At 36.4% G+C, this 20,071-nt stretch overlaps 1 protein-coding gene across 13 annotated transcripts in view; it reads left to right on the top strand.

Moving 5' to 3' along the window:
• Nucleotides 1–20,071, top strand: part of MBD5 (methyl-CpG binding domain protein 5) — a 153,551-nt gene that overhangs the window by 83,039 nt on the left and 50,441 nt on the right. For 9 of the 13 annotated variants that reach the window (XM_062637727.1, XM_062637735.1, XM_062637736.1 and 6 more), the window contains 3 exons: nucleotides 3,902–4,039; nucleotides 9,545–9,736; nucleotides 14,878–14,935. The gene's annotated coding sequence lies outside the window, so the exon portion shown is untranslated. Of the gene's footprint in view, nucleotides 1–3,885; nucleotides 4,040–9,544; nucleotides 9,737–14,877; nucleotides 14,936–20,071 lie in introns of all 13 variants that reach the window. The other 4 variants (XM_062637731.1, XM_062637732.1, XM_062637725.1 and 1 more) reach the window with 3 other exon arrangements.

Raw genomic sequence — 20,071 nt, forward strand, 5'->3', positions numbered from 1 at the left:
GCAGTTGTTTCTTTCTCCTGTTGGGGCTATTTTATGAAATTATTATGTGTTCACTTTTGAGTATTTATATTTTTTATGTTAAGGCTTTATGTTAGCTGTAGGAATCAAAAAGAAAATGGATTAATATTGTCCTTCCTAGAATGGTTCTTTTCATAGCTGACTCTCACACAGCTTTTGAAATAGCATTGTGTTTCAGGTAGAGACAACTACAGAAAGAAATTCAGTTATTGGTTAGTTTACAGTAGTAATGACTACATTTTTTTACTGATTCATTCTTTTGCACCTTTAACAACATTTGCTTAGAAGGAAAAGAGAAGAAAGACAAATTGGTATTATACAGAACAAAAATTATCTATCGAGTTCTCATCAATTTTGCAGTTATCTCTACGTTAAATTAAAGATCAGTGAAGGAGAAAAGTAGATTACATTTTCATTGTGAGCTAGAAAATAGAAATGCGTGTACAACAGGTATACAAAGTAGCTAATGGAAATAAATTTTTAAAAGGCTATGTGTTACAGATAAATGAAAGTAATTTTTAAATTATTCATTAATTTCTTAATTCAGAGGTGTTTTCACAAAACCAAAATAAATTGCCATGCATGATTATTTGAGAGAACCTTTAGTTTCCATACCTTAGAGGTCCAAATCTTGAATATTAACTTGATCAAAATATCAAGAACAAGGAAGCGGAAAACATATTACTGTTTAATGTGCAAAATACAGGCAAAGGCTTGCCATAGCAACTGGCAGTTAGGTGAGACGGGTGCTGTGGTACATGGGCCTGCACTGTGCTTACCTCTTTATTACCCAGGATTGCACACGGGAGAGATTTTCTTAGTAGTTGGAAACTGATCTATTTGTCAATTTGATTGTTTTCATTCCATTTTTAAATTGCTGGGTGAAGATTGCATGTGTGCTGTTTCTGAATAGCAGTGTGCTCCTTTCCTGTCAAAACCAAGGCTTTTTATAAAATAAAAGTCTTTTCATGGGTGTAAGATACGTTATTAGTGCTCGTCACTGTCTTTATGAAAGTATCAGGTACATGGGATTTATAGGATTGAGACTGTTGACTAAATTGATGTCTCTGTTTTTCTCCTCTTGCAAATTAAAACTCTGTTTTTTTGTTGTTTTTTTCTCCTGTAAGTGGAGGCAAAAAAGTAGCTGGTGTCCCTTCTTACATCTTCTCCACTCAAAGCTACTTCCACTCAAATGACACCGTTGCCAAATCTGTGAAAAACGTTAGTATCTTGGCCTTACAGCTATGTATCACGCACATAAAACAAATATGTTAGTGTGTTAGCCTTATAGCTATATATCACGTAAGTAAAACAAATGTGTTAATATGTTAACCTTATAGCTAATTTTTGAATTGGCTTTTCTGGAAGACCTGCCTGTTGTTACTGTATTTCACAGAAATACAATTTTTTTTAGCTTTAATTTTTTTCACTTGCTTTATTGTGTTAGGCAGTTAAAATGCATTTTTTAAGTTATATTAATATGGCCAACTTGTTGTCATACAAAAGAAGAGTACACTTGGAAAAGGCCATATGTTCATGGAAAGGTAGTCTTGGAAGGTAGGATATTTGCTTCTTTTTTTTTTATGCCATCTGGTATGTTTTAACTTCATTTTCTCCAGATACCATGTCAGATAAATATTCAGATAATAGATCTGAATTTGAATCAGGAATAAGGAAGCAAGATTATTATTTCCAACGGCTTTGTCATGGTTTAACCCCAGCTGGCAACTGAGCCCCATGCAGCTGCTTGCTCACTCTTCCCTGGTGGGATGGGGAGAGAATCAGAAGGGTAAAAAGGAGAAAACTCATGGGTTGAGATAAAGACTTTAATAAGAAAAGCAAAAGCTGCCCATGCATGCAAAGCAAACCAAGGAATTTGTTCACTTCTTCCCACGGTCAGGCAGGTGCTCAACCATCTCCAGGAGATCAGGGCTGCATCGCGTGTAATGGTGACTTGGGAAGACAAATGCCATCACTCCAAACAACTCTCTTCTTTCTTTCTTCAGCTTTGCATGCTGAGCATATGGTCATATACTCATATGGTCTAGAATATTTCCTGAGTCATTCAGGATCAGCTGTGCCAGCTGTATCTCCTCCGAACCCCTTGTGGTCCCCCCAGTCTCCCTGCTGGTGGTGTGAGGAGCAGAAAAGGCCTTGGCTCTGTGTAAGCACTGCTCAGCAATAACTAAAAAATCCCTGTATTATCAGCAGTGTTTCCAGCACAAATCCAAAACATAACCCGTACCAGCTACTATGAAGAAAACTCTGCCCCAGCCAAAACCAGCCCAAGCTTTATGATTACTTTAGTCAGATGCTTAAACCGGGCTTTTTTGGACGTGCCTAACTGCTCTTTGATATTATAACCGTTAAAATTCAGAATTAGGATCATACATTTTGACTATGTAGACAGCTAAATATTACTTTTATTTAAACAATGAAATATACTGAATTCCTCATATGAAAACAGGAGATGAAAAGATATTTGCAATACTTCAGTGCTCTAAAATAAAATAAGTGAGCAAACATTTTGAATTTCCCCCAAGCAGTTTGGACTGTCATGAGGTAAATTCACTGCTGCTCCTTCCACTTGGAGTTACTCATTCATGTATATGTGCCATTTCTTCCTAAGCATCTAGGCCAGCACAAGCATTCTTCCAGCCACAGAGATTAGGGAACTGATCTAGGTTAAGACTAATCCAGTAGATATACACAAATCTGCTCTCTTATCTGATCCACTGGTCCACATCCAGTGGTTGGTTGTTGGTTGCTGCGGAGGAGGAGTGGCATTGACCAGCAGCGCCTGGCCTCTGGAGCAGGAGGAACCTTTAAGTAGAGCATTGAGTTGTTCCCTCTAACATGATGAGTAAGGGGGCTACACCTTGGGGATTGCGCATTGAGAATAGTCCCGAGTTCCAGGAAAATTGAAGAAGTAAGGAAGTAAAATCTGATGCCCCGTAGTTTTCAGGCTTTCTGCTGAGGTGCTAGCAGAGCCCTCATTTTAGCAGGACTTCTGGATTGATTTAGGTTCCAGGTCTACTTTGGGAAACCTAAAAATCCTTTGGTCCTGTAGACAGTCCAAGTGTAATCATGCAAAGATATTTTCACCAATTGTTGATGCTGTTTATAAGAGTAAAATTAAATACAAGGCTCTGGTTAGGCCGAGTTCATGATTCTCCATCACATGTTCAAGCCACAGAATTAGCTGTAGTTACGTTTTGTCTTACAGGAAAAAACTACAATGCATTTTAGGGGAAAATGCCTACAAGTCTAAAATCTACTTCCAATGGTATCTAAGATACTTTGGGGCTTTATGCTAATTTATATATAGGAATATGTGTGTGAGCGTATATATAGAGAACAGTGTGTATAGAAACTAGATATCAATAAGCAAAACTGGGCATCTTTTTTACAGTTTTGGTTCTCTGAAGTTTTATGGTAGATATTTTCAAGAATATCTCTTTTTAAAACTCTTTTCATCCATTCTCCAGCTGTATGGGTTCTATTCCTATAGCCTTAAATTCTGTAGAAGGGTGAAGCAGTGGAGGGAAATGGCCACTGCCCTTGTACGGTAGGGTTTTCTTCTGATCTTGTGTTTATGGTCAATGAAGAAAGAGAGATTCTTCTAGAGGACAGTTCAGAATACAGCTGTATGTAAGGTCAGATTAGATTATTTTAAGTCATACTTTGGACTCTGCCTTTCTTCGCTGACTGCTGAGAGCACCTAAGTAAACTCACATTTTTGTTCAATGTTTGCTTTTCTGAAAGCACCCGTTATTTTTGTGTAGCAAAGCAATCCGATAGAGAAGCCGAGGAGTCTATGAGAAGTGCAGGTATCAATAGCTTGTCTTTTTGCAAATCTTATTTTAGATTTATTTCATTGCAGGAAGAAGAGGCTTTATCACAACCAAACAGGAAAAGAAACATACAGACTTGAGGAAACAGCACTTCTCTAATTCTTTCCAAAAGTTAAGAGATTCACCAAAATTTGGTGGATTACCTCCACCGGTCTTCCTGATTTGAGGTAGGTGAATTCTCCCTTTGCCACTCTTTTTCTTCCTGTCACATATATACGGATAGTAAACACATATGTGAGCAGTAAACACAGTGATTTCAGATCAGATGTTTTAAAATTTTTTTCTATTTTCTTTGATATGAAGAGAAATAATGGACTTTTACTAGACTGGTGTTGCAGGCAGCATTCTTTATCTGATGGTAATATAGTGCCACCACTAGAAATTAATTATACCATGTTCATTTTTAGTATTATGGATGACAGTGCAATTACTAAATATAAATTTGTGTGACTTTTGCACTTATGAAGATTAAAATAGCAATTGTTAGAAATAAAATCAGACAAAATCAGACCAGATCCTTGTAAATGGGTCCCAAAGCTTTTGCTGTTTTTTTCCAGCATGAAGCCCATGGCTCTGAGTTGGTATTAACTCTTTTGGAAGAGTGATTTTCAGTTATGCCACTGAGTAAAAGGGAGAACAACCTGAGAAGCAGCCAGTAATAAAGTTGATTGGTTTAGAAAAAATGTATTTAAAACCTACCTGAATTAAAAAAGGGACTGGTGGGCTGCCATTCTCTTTCTGTACTCATTTGTGACAGAGCACAGTTGAAAAGTTGTTGTGCTTCTTTCTCTTTGTGGGAGTTCACTTTTTTCTGTTTGTTGGGAGTTTTGTTTTAGTTTTTTGGTTGTGTTTTGGGGTTTTGTATTTTTTTTTTGTTTGGTTGTTTTTTTTGTTTTTTTTTCTGTAAAGTAGGGTATATTTAATTTCAGCTGTATCAAATGCCATAATTGGAAGAATATTGTGTGTATTTTCAGAGATTAGATGAGGACAGGACTTTTTTAATCTGTTAGCACAGACTTGTTATGTAAATAGAAAACTCACAAAGAGAATGAGACAGCACATGCACTGAAAAACAGATGTCTCTTCCCCAGAAATACATTTACCATTAGATTCCTGCAACTTGCTGAGAACTCTCTGGGAAGTTTATTGTTACAAATACGTATGCAATCAAAAGATAAATATATTGCAGTCACTGTGTAAGGCCTGTGCACTTTCTGAAGGATAAAGTGGTCTTGTCACAAATGATGTGGTGCTGTTGAATTACAGCTAGAACAGTCTGTGACAATCACCTTCATACGTTAAAGAGCAGACTTCCAAAGTATGAGTGTGTTTTTTCAATGTCAAGTGTCCTTTTTTTTAGTTGAAGAAAAACAAAACAAGCGTTCAGCACTGCCCTGCACAACATTCTTGTCTCTAAATTGGAGAGACATCAATTTGGTAGATGGACCACTCAGTGGATAAAGAACCAGCTGGATAGCTGCATGCAAAGAGTTGTGGTCAATGGCTCAATGTCCAGCTGGAGACCAGTAACGAGTGGTGTCCCTCAGGGATTGGTGTTGGGACCGGTCTTGTTTAACATCTTTGTTGCTGACATGGAGAGTGGGATTGAGTGCCACCTCAGCAAGTTTGCCAATGACACCAAGCTGTGTGGTTCGGTTGATACGCTGGAGGGAAGGAATGCCATCCAAAGGGACCTTGACATGCTTGTGAGGTGGGCTGATGGCAGCCTTATGAAGTTTAACCATGCCAAGTGCAAGGTCCTACACCTGGGTCAGAGCAATCCCAGACACAGGTACAGGTTGGGCAGAGAAGAGATTCAGAGCAGCCCTGCGGAGAAGGACTTGGGGGTGTTGGTTGATGAGAAAATGAACATGAGCCGGCTTCAGTGTGCGCTCGCAGCCCAGAAAGCCAACCGTATCCTGGGCTGCATCAAGAGGAGCATGACCAGCAGGTCGAAGGAGGTGATCCTGCCCTTCTATTCTGCTCTCATGAGACCTCACCTGGAGTATTGTGTGCAGTTCTGGTGTTCTCAACATAAAAAGGACATGGAACTGTTGGAACAAGTCCAGAGAAGGGCCATGAGGATGATCAGGGGACTGGAGCACCTCCCGTATAAAGACAGGCTGAGAAAGTTGGGGCTGTTCAGCCTGGAGAAGAGAAGGCTGCATGCAGACCTCATAGCAGTCTTTCAGTACCTGAAGGTGTCCTGTAAGGGTGCTGGGGAGACACTTTTCATTAGGGACTGTAGTGATAGGACATGGGGTAATGGGTTAAAACTGAAACAGGGGAAGTTTAGATTGGATATAAGGAAGAAGTTCTTTACTCTGAGGGTGGTGGAATGGGTTGCCCAGGGAAGTTGTGAATGCTCCATCCCTGGTGGTGTTCAAGGCCAGGTTGGACAGAGCCTTGGGTGATATGGTTTAGTGTGAGGTGTCCCTGCCCATGGCAGGGGGGTTGGAACTAGATGATCTTAAGGTCCTTTTCAACCCTAACTAGTCTATGATTCTATGATTGTATGAGAAAAGCTTCCTTTGGAGGTTTTTTCCAAACACTTATTTTTCATTCTTCCTCACAAAAACTGGCAGCTCCTACTAAAGGAAGATAGGCTAGTTAAAAGGAGAATGAAACAGAGACTTTCAGGAGGGGAGAAATAACCCAGAATTTACTGAATTAGCCATAAAAATTCTCTTGCTCATCACATAGAAGCCTTTTGATTGTCACCAGTCATCTATGCTAAGTATTTATCAAACTGTATTCCATAGCTGATCATCCGTCTCTGACTCTCCTATTTTGATGCTAGTATGTTTGTCAATGGCATTTGCATAATTAAGTTAATGTTACTTTTTTCAGCAGAAACTTTATTTCCGTCTTTGCTTATATATTTCCATAAGCTCACTATGGACATTTTTTGTCATTAATTTATTGTTACTATTTTATTTAGGTATAGGTTAAAAATCAGGGTTTTCATTTGAATTCATTTTAATGATGCTTTTCTGTAGATTTCTTGAGGCCTTTATTGAAGCTTCTTTAACTGATGCTACTTTAATCCTTAATACTGTCCATATGACCGAGGTATTTTAAGCCCTAATATGACTTGGGTTTCCTTCTTGGGTTATTTCATCTGCCTATTGCAATTGTTTCAAGTAAATCAGTTTTGCAGTGTTTGCTGCGATCAGCGTTACATGCTCAAGGGAAGTTCTTTATAAAAATGTCTCATCAAAACTTTTCAATGTGTTTAAGCATTAATAAATAATTTTACATGAAAAATGTAATATCCATGGTGAAATTATAGCCTAAAATGTATTTGTATGTAAATTCTTTAATGATAAGTTATACCATGTAACTAGGTTTTTTTACTGTAAAGATAAGCTATGTCGTGAAGCCGTGGATTCGTATTTGTCTAATTTTATGAATAACCTGCATAAAAATATTCTTTGCAATATTTCATGCAGCTTATATACAGCAGAAACAAGTTTAAATTTTCTGTCATTTCTACAAATTAAGAGGTTGTCATGCTTTAAGTTACACTGTTTAGATGCTTGATTTTAAGATCTAGAATTTCTGGAGTAATTTAGCAAACATTGGCATTCAGTTTCTTGATAAGCTGAAGCTAGTAGCTAAGGTAAGAGCCCAAACTTGTGAGTCCTGTGAAGGCTTCATGGGATAAAGTCTGGTGCATCTCATACTCCATGAGATTTGTATCATTCTCCTTTCACAGTTTGTCTGACTTTGTCATGAGTAGCCTTTACTGAAGCTCTATCCATCGAATACCCCAGTTCTTTACCTGCAGTAATTGTTTTTCAGTCACATATATTCAGTATTTTTATCCCTGTAACTCCATGCATTTATAAACTGACAGTTCTGTTTGTTCAACAAAGTTGTTTAATCCTTTCAACTAAGGGAAAGAGAATTTATTTTTCCAGTAGCCAGAATCTTAATTTTGTTAATGTATGTTTTGTTATTTATTTTAATAATATCTGTGGACTGGATGTACTTTGTTAGTATCCTAGATACATAAAAGACATTCAGTATTAACAGGTAAGCTGGTAATGTTAATACGCTAACTGTATAGTGCTCAAACATGGAAGCTGTTTAGTGTCCCAGTCTTCAAGAAAATCTAAATACATACTCAATATAGGGGAATAATTTTCAAAGTTATATTGGTTGTAGAAGAACTTTAGCAAGTTTTTCTTCTAAGTAGTTTGCATATAAATAAGCTGTCTACTAAAAGGTCTACTGGGTTGGTAAATGGAGTCTGAAACAACCGAGACACTCTTGTACTGATTTTTACAAAATGCTGTGCCCCAATTTTGCCCTTAAATTGGGAGTAAGGTGTTCAACTGATAACTCGTTAAATTAATGGTACTAATAAAGTTCATAAAAGCCAAAACCAGGTGTCCACCAAGAAAGCTAAAAGGTTCTGCTTATAAACTTAATGAAGATATTTTAATAATCATAGTGAGTACTGTATTTGTTATTTGCAGCTGGTATACTTTATGTGACTTCGTGCTTATACCCTTTTTGTCTAGCTTACCTGAAATTTTTCATTCACATATTGTGTCAATGAGTTTTCTGTTACGGGAGAAGGTTTTAACAACAACCAAGACCTTTACTATGATGACACATGGCCTTAGAAGAGATTCCGAATGTGTGATCTGAAAATCATAACAAATTAATTAGGCTTACTGTAGGATTCAAAAAGCTGGCTCTGTGGCATCTATTTTAATCAAATATTTATTCTTAAAAAAAAAAAAGAAAAATACACAATCATTCTGAATTTGTTAAAATGTGTATTTCTAATCCCTCAGGCTTTCAGGTATAATGTTTTAATGCTTACATTAACTCTATTGAATATGCCTTTAACCTAATGAGCTCCAATCCATTTCACCTCTGAAAGAACTAATTAGTTGACTTAAAGTCCTGCAAACACTGTTCACTCCTTTCAGTGTTAGGGAAATTGAAACTGGCACAATCAAAGCCTAACTAACTCTTAAACCGTGGGGGAACTGCAGGGCCATTTTGGTGGTGATTATGAAGGTAATGTCTCAATACAGGCAGATGTTACGGAACAACCCAAATTCTGGTTCATCTGCCATTTCCAGTATGATAACTCTTCAGACCCTAGGTTTTTTTTTCCTTTTAGTTGAATGTTTTTAGCATGAATCAATACAACTCAAGTTGTCTGAAGACACAACCTTTTTTGTATGTGTAGTAGTTCATAGAACTAGGCAGGGACACCTTCCACTAGACCAGGTTGCTCAAAGCCCTGTCCAACCTGGCCTTGAACACTGCCAGGGAAGGGGCAGCCACAGCTTCTTTGGGCAACCTGTGCCAGTGTCTCACCACCCTCACAGGGAAGAACTTGCTAATACCTAATCTAAATCTGCCCTCTTCTAATTTAAAGGCCTTAAACTTCCATCATAAGAATCCATATAGTTATACTTACAGAAATCTACCTATTCTTCTGGACAGTGAACCACCATAATGTAGTAAAAGGTATCTTTTTTTTTTAATCAGTTCTAGTCACAGCCATCCTACCTTTCTTTAAAAGCAAATAATGCGACAGTTTATAGTGCAAAGTAATTGGATTAGGGTTTACAAAGCAGTCAAGAAAAGTGAAATAAAAACATCTGGCTCATTCTTTAATTTAAATAATGCAACTGTCTCAACAGATGTAACGTGGGGTGCAAGAGTGCCTCAGATGAGGGCTGTACTAAAACAAGGAGCCATCCTCAATGGAAATAGCCCATTATTGAGATCTAACCAGGAGACTATCTAAAGCAAAGCTGAAAGTGCATCAAGAAATTTGAGAAGCCAGAAGATCCCCAAGGTATCTAGAAGCAAGACTATGAGGAGTAATGTAGGTAAGTATTCAAAAGTAAATCATTGCATTTATTAAGCTGGGCAACTTCTAATTTTATTTTGATAGTTTTATGCTGTGGTAGTAAAGCTTATTACAAAATGCACTTCAAGTATAATACAAAAGATCTGAGCCAGTGTTAACAGAAGAGCAGCAGACATCTTCAACATCTAATGGTGCTGAAGTAGAAAAGTAAACAATTTAGCAATTCATATCTTTGTACAAGATAGACAGCGCACCCATACATGGACTTTTTTGATAAGAGAACAAAGAAAAAAGCATTCTTGACCTAGATTTAACAGATTGTATTGAAACAGCATATGTAGCACAGTATTTTAATGGTTAGAAAATTACCGGTTTGTGACAATGTGATTCATATGGAGTATTAGTCATAATTGGTAGTAATATATTTTGACATAATTAAACAACAGAATTCCAGTTATCTGTATCGGAAAATATGCAGCACCATTCTTGACCTAGATTATATTGCAGTGGCAAAGTGAAGCTGCCTTGCCCAGAGATGAAGCCAGAACTTTACAGTAAAATAGAAAATGAAATGCTCTTATTCTTTTTCATTTTCATAATCAAAATATAAAGTTATTGTTATGTCAACAACCAGCAGATGGAGAAAAAGAATGTCCTAGGAAGCTCAAAGAACACACTAGAAAACTGAGCTATAAATACCAAGCTAATTCCATAGCTTTAAGATTTCTCCAAAGCTTTTTTAAATCCCTCCAGAAAAGACTGAAGAGATCTTTAATCTGAAGTGCCCCAGTTGAAGAACTGTGTACCTTTTTATTTTTAAATAAAATTATGTTAATTTACAGTAGATTATTTGGACATCTTAATGAATCAATGTAGTATGTATACAGTATTTGTTGCATCAAAATAAGGTTTTTAAACATGTCGGTGCATTCTCATTCTTATCAGTACTTTCTTCAGAGAAAATACAGAATTTCATCACCTCTGAACTGATGTATAGTGTGCCCACAGAATACTTGATGTACACAGCTCATGTTGAATCTGTATTTTTTAGAGAGCTGTCCTTTTCAGTAAAGAGAGCTAGCAAAAGAGCCATCTTCTTTGGTACGATATTATGAAAATTTGGAAGATCTTTTGGTATTTTTTTTCTTTGCGTTTGTAAATTGTACCTATGCAACCTAACGTTGTGGCTATGTTTAGAAATACGTGTTTTTTCTGGCTTCCATTATAAATTCCTGAGAGCAGGCTCTCAGGTTTCATGGCATTTCAACAAGGATGTTACTCTGTTGTAATTGAATTTGGGGAATCTGCAATGTGAACAGGTTCCAAGACAAGTGTCTGTAAGAAAACCTGGCTTATGAGATAATTGAATTGCTGAATTCTTCCTCCATAATGTTGGATGAGAAGATGTATACGCTTGTGTTACTGAGCACTCTGTAATGTTTCCTCTTGAAGTCAGCAAACCCAGTAGCTGATGGTGTCATGAGACAGTAATTACTGAGTGATGCTGGTTGGGAGTGATACCTGAAAGTCACACAGGATGGCTGAGGTTGAAAGAGACCTCTGGAAGTCATCTTGTCCAACCCTCCTGGTGAAGCGCAGTTACCTAGGGGAGGTTTCCCAAGATCATGTCCAGACAGTTTTTTTAATATGTCCGTGGGTGGAGACTCTGCCACGTCTGCAGGCAACCTGTGCCAGTGCTCTCTCATCCTCCCAGTAAAAAAGTGTTTCCTGATGTTCACAGAAACTCCTGTGTTTCCATCTGTGCCCGTTACCTCTTACCTTGTTACTAAACACAACTGAAAAGAGCCTGGCCCTCTCTTATTTGCACCCTTCTGACAGGTATTCATATGTGTTGAAAAGATCCTGCCAGATCCTTAATTTTCCTAATATTTCCTAAAACTTTCCATGTTGCACATGTGACTGCTGCTCATCCATTGACTGTGGATGTCAGAGGAGATTCTGGCTCCATCTTCTGCTTAACCATATGATAGCTAGATGAAGACAGGAGTAAGATCTCCCCAAACTTCTCTTCCTGAGCTTTGGATTAGATATTAGGAAGAAATTGGACCTGAGAATTGGTGGCCACCCCATCCCTGGAAGTGTCCAAGGCCAGGTTGGAGGGGGCTTTGAGCAACCTGGTCCAAACCTTTTGACCAGCCTAGTGGAAGGTGTCCCTGCCTATTTCGGGGGATTGGAACTAGATGGTTTTTAAGATCCCTTCCAGCCCAAGCAACTCTATAATTCTATGATTCTCCTTCCATAAGGAGAAATCCTTTAAATTCCTTTAAAATATCTCTTCCTTTGTGCACTTACGTTTTTCTTAAGGAAATGCATTAAAAATAATACCTTTTTCAGAAACTTAGGAGTTTCCAGTGCATGTTCCCTCTGTAAGAGGAAGACAACTGGAGAGCTGGCTAGGGGTGGGAATCCCAAATCTCCATTTCTAGAGCACTGGAAACTTTTTGTCTGACTTGGTATGTGTTCACTGTCAGTGAGACCTTAGGTATTTTGCAGTACTGGATACTGCCCTTTAAAGAAGACTTGTATCAGCCAGAAGAAAGCAAAGCAGAGCAACAAGCTACTGACAGATTTAGAAAGCAGGACTGTTAAAGAACAGCTGAAAGGATTCGGTTTGTTTATTCTAGGAAAAAAGAGAACATTGTAGGATGGGCATAAGGCTTTAAAAGGATAAGAGGTTTTTATAAAAGCAGTGTTGGCAGTTGCTCTGTTGAGTTTTTGGGTGTTGTTTTTTTTTGTTGTTTTTTTTTTTTACTTTTTAAAAAGGAAGTTCTGTTTCCAGAAAGGTTTATTTAGGATACATGTGAAGAGAAAACAGGCCAAGCTTTTTTGTTTTACCACATATCTGACTGCAAATATGGATGAAAAACTCTTATATTTTACCTCTGTCATGAAATCTATGATAGAAATTTTTAAAACTGCATAAAGAAGCAGCTTTCAGAGAGGATCTTGGTAATTCTGAGCATCCGTCACTGGGAGCGGGCTGAGCAGATTGTTCCTGAGATTCCTCTTCAGATCCTCAGTGTCTGTAATTCTGACAGTTTACTTGTAGGATTAGCTTTGTTTTGTTTCCTTGCAAACTTCTTTCTATTACTGATAATATATTTCAGCTTAATGTATGTGGTATTTAAGGCCTTTACATGTGGGAGTTTTCATAACCAAAAAAATGAAACAGAGGACCTTTCTTTCTTCAGTAAAATGCTTTGAAATGCTGTCATTGCAAATGGAGTGAAATTCAGGTTCAGGAACCTTTGGAGGTTTGCCAGTGATTTTCTTGAGTGCACATTTCTATTGAAATGGTAGGCTGAAGTGTAACATAAAAAATAAATACATGCAAAACAAATGTGGGAAGCTATCATACCTGTCTGTAGCTTGAATTTGTATTTCTTAGATTTTTCTGCCAAGACTTTATGGCATTTTTTCATGACACTAATGGCTTTAGTTATGGTAGGGGTTTTTTGTGACAGAATATGTTTATGTTACTAAATGAATTCTTTTGATCTCGCTTTAAATGCATTGTGATGAAGAGCTGACTAGTTCTTTGCCTACATTTTTTCCAATAGCTCATTTCTTGGAGTATAGTTCCAGAACATGCTAACTGTGTGTTGCATCCCTACTGTCTGCATTTCCAGAGGGGGTTTTTCAAGCCTATTTGGAGAAAAAAGAACTGTTTGAGTTGTAAGTTAGTATCTGGCACGATACATTGTCCTTTGATTGGGATGAAGTAGTGTATTTTCTAGGTTCTTATCTTTTTTGGAACTTTGTTGTTAAACTCTTGGATGTACTGCGTCCTTAAAGGGACACATGGTTTTAATTTCTGGGTGCTTGTGGTCCTTACTCTTATTTTTCTTTTCTCTGCTTTAATGAGCTAGTGGAATTCTGTGTACTTGTCAAGCTTGAATGTGATTCACCCTTTTGTTTAGTTCCTTCTGAAGAGAATCAAACAGTTTTTGTCTGGTTTAGCATATGTGCCGTCTCTTGCATGTGCAGTAAAATCAGGGTTTATAGCACATTAGGTGAGCAAAGCCATGGATACCTGGCAGGACAGAGTTAAGCACTGTTACCAGGCATCATCTTGCTTTACATTAAAACCAAAGGATTTGGATGGTAAAACATCTCCAAGGAGACTTTCACAACCCCTGTACTGAAGATGAGATTAGAATGCTTTTCATTATCATAAAAACAAAGGTTTCCCTTTCCAGGAGCCAGACTGCAGTCTTCACAGTTTATTGGACAATGAAATTTATCCTTATTAAGGTGTCAGTGTGAACACATCTGATAATTATGCTATAAAAATTCAACCTCAAAATACACAGACTTGGACATTTAGGTACTCTTGCTCATTTTGGTAGGTTAAAAATACCTTGGTTTTCTTAAAAGTAAATCTCTGAGTGAATGGGATGGGACAGCCACACAGAAAAGAAGTTTTTCACTCAAGCACAAAATCTTCTTTGAAATTAGTGGTGTGCGTACAGTCAAGAACTTTGTTGCTGAAATACATGTTAAACTTTAGTAAGTTTTTTTTAAAATAAGTTTTATGTTAGCATTTTTTTAAAATATTAGATTAGAACTGTGCTTGTCATGTTTTATAGAAACAAAGTGTGTACAAAATACAAACTGGAAGCAGTTATTTCAGAGTTTCAAAGGAGGAATAATATTCTAGGAAACCTCTTTGATTAATTGTTTATAAATGTGAAGAAATAATTAAAAAGACTCCAGGGAGACCTCATTGCAGCCTTTCAGCTCTTAAAAGGGGCCTATAAGAAAAATGGGGAAAGACATTTTAGCAGGGCCTATTGTAATAGGAAGAGGGATAAAATGTTTTTAAACAAAGAGAGTACAGATTGAGGCTGGATTTGAGAAAAAAATTCTTTACAGTGATGGTGGTCAAATACTGGCACAGGTTGCCCAGAGGTGGGGGATGCACCATCTGTGGAGACATTCAAGACCAGGCTGGATGTGGTTCTGGGCAATCTGATCTAGTTGCAGATATCCCTGCTTCTTGCAGGGGGATTGGACTAGATGGCCTTTGGAAGACACTTTCAGCCCAAACTATTCTATGATTTAAGATTGAAATCTTAACATCATAAGAGGACTGTATCAACTGATTACTACTGTTTCAACTGATTCTTTATTTTTCAGCTTGGAACAAACAAGATGAAGATACCCACCTTCAATCTAACGCTTAATGAGGAAAAAGGTCAGGTTTTTTGTTGGTTGGTTGGTCAGTTTTTTTTTAATCCTATGCCCTCCTGTTAATTAGTATATTAAGAAGTACTTTGTAGTATTTTGTATGTGAATTACTTACTTCAGAGACCTTAAATAACAAACCAAATGTGATGTTTAATATAAGGATGAGAAAGAGTATTTTTAAATCAATCGGTATATTCATAAATTAGCTGACACAGACCAGTGTAAGTAGAAAAAGAAGCTATAGAAGATCATGTATACAAACCTTCATAGAGATTCATTTAAAAGTGATTAAACTTACAAGTAATGGACCTCTTGTATATCAAGAAAAATTATTGTCATAATTTTTGTGGAGTGAAAGCATTTAAAAGGATCAAAATCACTCACTTTTTTGTTTTATAAATGTCCTTAACTTCTGAGTCCTCTTTTAGAAAACAGAGGGAACTCTCTATCTCTTAAATAAAACAGTGGGGCCAAATTCTCCAAGTACTTACACATTCAATTAGTGTATCACTCAAAGATAGCAAGTAATAACCTACTAATGCCAACGATTCATCTATCATGCTGTACAGGTTTGTAGCATACCACATTTCAGAAAGGCAGCCCAAGCTCTCAAACACTATTGCCCTTACGCCAGATAAGGCTGTAGAGTTTGCATTAATGTGTCTGAATAGCTGATTTTTATGCTATCATATTTTTTTTTAATATCCTAAGAGTATTTTCATTAGGGAAATTGCTGAGTAGAGCCACATAATTCAGTAAACAATTTAAAAAATAGCACTTGGAGAAAAAAATCCATGTGTCTAAAGATAGTAGGGTCATGTGACTTACTACTTTGGCACAAAAGTATAATTTACAGGTTTAATTTGCGGTCCTACAATGTGTCTGACATTCTCTTGCACAGAAATTCAGTTTGAATTATTCAGATTATCTAAATATTGCTGTGTCCTGAATTTAAGGTGTCTAATACAAAGAAAGCTCATATAATTTATTTAGACCTCTGCATTTAAGATATGGGAGTATGAGTTTCATTTTTACTGTTTATTTCTTAATTTTTTATGTCACTGTGCACAGTTAATGGGGATCAGGGGCTAATCCAGTAATTGTTATGCCAGCACCTTGGGGCCTTTCACCATATTTCCAGCAATCTGACTCTTTACTTTTTTTAACTGCTTACATAAAATCTAATTGAGTTTTCATATTCAGGTTTTGAAATAGTCACAAAGTTTTCTTTTCTTTTGAAATTAACTTTTTTATTGTATTTCCCTAGTAATGGGTAAATCAATAGCGTAGGCATCTGTCAAGTAGAACTGAACACTTACAGATAGTTATTACATATGTATTTTCTGCATGTATTTATTAGATAGCTTAAGAATGTTCTGTATGAGATGTTCCTTAAATTTATATTGTCTTCATTCTAAAACCATTATTAAACTGTATTTGATAATTCCAGAATTTTGGAACCCCAAATCATGATAATTGAAACAAGTGTGTTATTTGTTTATTCATGTGGTTGGATCTTTTGAAGTAATTTTAGCTTTGGTCTCAAACTTTAAAGTATTTATAGCCAAATCCTTTCAATTCTATGTTAATTTTAACTTTATCACTTTTTTTTTTTTACAAATGTGCATATCTTCAGTGGTTGTTTTCTAATGAATCAGTGTGCTATGTTAGTGAGAGCGATCCCACTGTAACAAAGCAGATTTTTGTCTATTAATATCCTCTTCTGTTGTGGGAGTTTGGCTTCAAAGGTCTGACTTCTCTCTCTTGTAGGCAAAGATTGCCTTTTTTTTTTAACTTCCACATTTAGCAGACGTCTTTTTTTCTTGTCTTGGAGTTGTGGTGACTTTCCTTCCTCTAGAGCTTGATAGTTCAAACAGAATGACAGTTAATATAGAAAAGTTTCAGTGTGATATGTGAAGATATGTGAAACCACAGAGAATTAAGATTTACACATGCTTTTTCCAAAATACTAAATTTTGAAAACATATTACAAAAACAAAATAGTTTTAAGAATTGTACCTTACGTACCTTATGGCAAGATGAGTTTTGGAGGAGACAGAAATTCCTGTTCAGACAAAACCTAAAGGGAACTCAGAAAAAGTGGCCTTCTCAGTTGCAGAACTGATACGTACTGGTGGTACATCATTGCTGTGTGATGAAGAAAGCAGAAAATAACAGAAGAAAAGCCATTCAAAAAAAGAGTTCAGATGTAATTTCTCTTTATACTGGAGAAAACCTATTCCTTAAATCCTCAGCAAGGAACCTTGTTTTGCAGCTCTTCTCTGCTGCAGAATAGTTTGCTTGTCTTGTTTCAAAGAATAAAAAAAAATAGTTTCTGTAAGGCTGTTGAACCTTTTTGCCTGCAGGTTGAAACAAGACCATTGAAAATAGCTTTTGCCCATTGAAATAAACCCCAAACAAAACAAAACAAAAAAAAAAAAACCCAGAAAACAAAAACATCCGAGTCCAGGATTGCTTTTCCTAGATTTGTAGGTAGCTGAAGATGGACATCGTTTATAAATTCCTTATTTTATTATACAAGTTCACCTAAAGTGACAATGGTTGTAATACTGTTTCTTCACTTATTATTAACATATAGCTTGATAATATTCTATTTCATAGTATTCCCTAGTAAATATTTTGATAATGGTGATGTGATTCTTACCTGCAGAATAACTTGATTGATTTAAATTGCATACCAGATATTAATCTTGATGTAAAAATAAATAAATAAATAAATCTGAGTACTTACATTATTTTGAAGAAAAGTAGGCCTTACACACACGCACACAGTTTTGACCTATTTCTCTTGTAAAGAAAAAAATTAATGTGGTGGAAGGCCTGAAAGAGCATTGTGACTCTTCTGTATTCTTCAGTGGATTCTATCTGTTGTATTTATTAAATTCTTATTGAGTAGACAGAGCTGAGGTTTTAAAAAGAAAATCCTTTTGTTTCCTGCCATGTTTTTTGACTGTCATGTAGCTCACTGTTGCTTTTTTGTCAAAACTCTCTCAGAGATGCTGTGTGTATGAATACATGCACATGTGTACACAAAGGGAGTTCTCAAAAGGGTGTACTTTCTCCATTCTTTTATTGGAAAGGGAAAACCTCAGTTGCTCCCAACTCCAGAGTTATGCAGATAGATGTGTTAAAAGGCAGTCATACCTTGGGAAAGTTTCTGGGTTTTAAGGATACAGTGCACCTCAATGAACTCTTAATTTTCACCTGCACTATTAACATTGGTTGGAAGTATATCACATATACCACTTCTGATTATTTAACAGCATGCTACTCCAAAATGATCCTATGGAAGAGATTGCTATTTTGTGCTTTTAATCATCATGCTTTTAATGTAGAATCTGTGAACATAATCAAGTCTTTCTTCATGAGAATCTTGTCCTTATTGTTTTATTAGGGTAGATTCCTTAATAGTCGGTCTGAAGTGACTGTGTTGGTCGTATAGTCTGGCAGCGTAGGAAACCAAATACTGCAGGGTGCTGTCCACCCGCAGGCAGGTGAGCAAGGCTGGCTGAGCTGGGGCATGTCCAGTGGACTGCTGGTGACTGTCATTGACTGTGGGTATAGACACAGGTACAGAGGCTTTGACGAAGGTTTTTTCACTATTTATGAGTGAATTCATCCAAATAGCTATCATTTTATAGAGTGGTTAAATTGTGTGTCTTACAATCCTAAAAAGTTCTATAGAATCAAAGGTAGTATATATTAGGAATATATAAGCCTTGCTACAGTACATTATAAAACTGTCCTTTATACAGTTAAAAATAATTCAGTACCAAAGGTAGTTGGACTGATATAAACTGATTTGACAGTAGGGCAGTTTAAAATGTATTGTTTTAATTCAGTCATTCAGCGAAGATCAGCTTTCTGGTTGTTGCAATGTATTCTTAATACTCTGTATTTACGAGTAATATAAAGATGTCTTTCTCAAAGCAAAGGCCAGAGTATATCATATATATAGCTGTATTAGTGTCTTGGATGCCAATACAATGAAATACAGTTGAAAGAAAGGTTTCCTTTATGCTTCAGGCACATTTGTTTGTTGAATCACTCACCTAAAAATAGGGCTTTATAAAGTGTTCAATACCAATCTAATTAGTCAAGAGAATGCTTCTTTTCAAAATGGAAAAGCGTTCCCAAAAAGTGATGCAACATTTGTATCTCATTAGGTGATACAGGAGAATCCTAACTAATTGCTGTGATAGACTTAAAGAGATTAATAATGTGCAAGCGATAACTAATGAAAACTCATTTTAACTCTCTGGTTTAAAAATAATGCTGTTTAAGACGCTAAGGCTTCCTGTTATTTTTGAAACCCCAAGACCATGAAGGTGTTTCTGTTTCGGAATGCGTTTTGTAGGGTTTTCTGTGATAGAAAGGAAAGCCTGGAAAATGACATTTCAGACAGTATCTATAAGCAGTGTTTTGTGTACGTTTTACTTTATACCCAAAATCTGGTCATTCCTTAAGTAATCACTGGGTTTGTACATCAGAGAGGTATACGTTGATTGTAGACCTCTTAAGTAGCCTTTGCAATACATGTAACTGTTAGGCACACTTTGAAATCCATGTAAGGAGAAAGTAATGGAGCATGTTTGTCAGAATTTGTGTTAGCTGGCTTTACATCCACTTATTAATAAAATAAACGTTATATTGGTATTTGTATGTGATAGAATGTGAATCCATGCTATTAGTATCTCATTTAAGTTTCTTTTGACTTTGCACCAAGTTTTCTATTTCATCAGTTGACTAAAAAATTGTTAGAGTAAACATTAAGAGCTGACTGTGCAAAGAGGCTTCCTAAAATGCAGTATTTCAAAAAGTGAGACAGTTGCATTAAGAATTGAAAACATACTTTCAGTATATGAAAACTAAGGAGAAATAGGGGAGGGTTTGATGGAGCTAAAGGGGGGAAACAATTCAATGTAGTTTTGCATAGTTCTCCAATGAAATATTTTTAAGCACATGAATGAAACTGAACTGCAAAACAAATCTAAACGGCATGTCTTGGCACACAGAAAAAAAGAAGTAATTGATTTAGATGTGGAAAGTTGTGTTAACTTGTGGTGAGATAACATGAGTTGTCTGGAGTTGTTACGAGATTACAGAGAAGAGGTATTTATTA

This window comes from Pezoporus occidentalis, unplaced genomic scaffold (genome assembly GCF_034315485.1).
Source record: "Pezoporus occidentalis ecotype Australia unplaced genomic scaffold, CSIRO_AGI_Poc_V1 ctg54, whole genome shotgun sequence".
Classification (NCBI taxonomy): domain Eukaryota; kingdom Metazoa; phylum Chordata; class Aves; order Psittaciformes; family Psittacidae; genus Pezoporus; species Pezoporus occidentalis.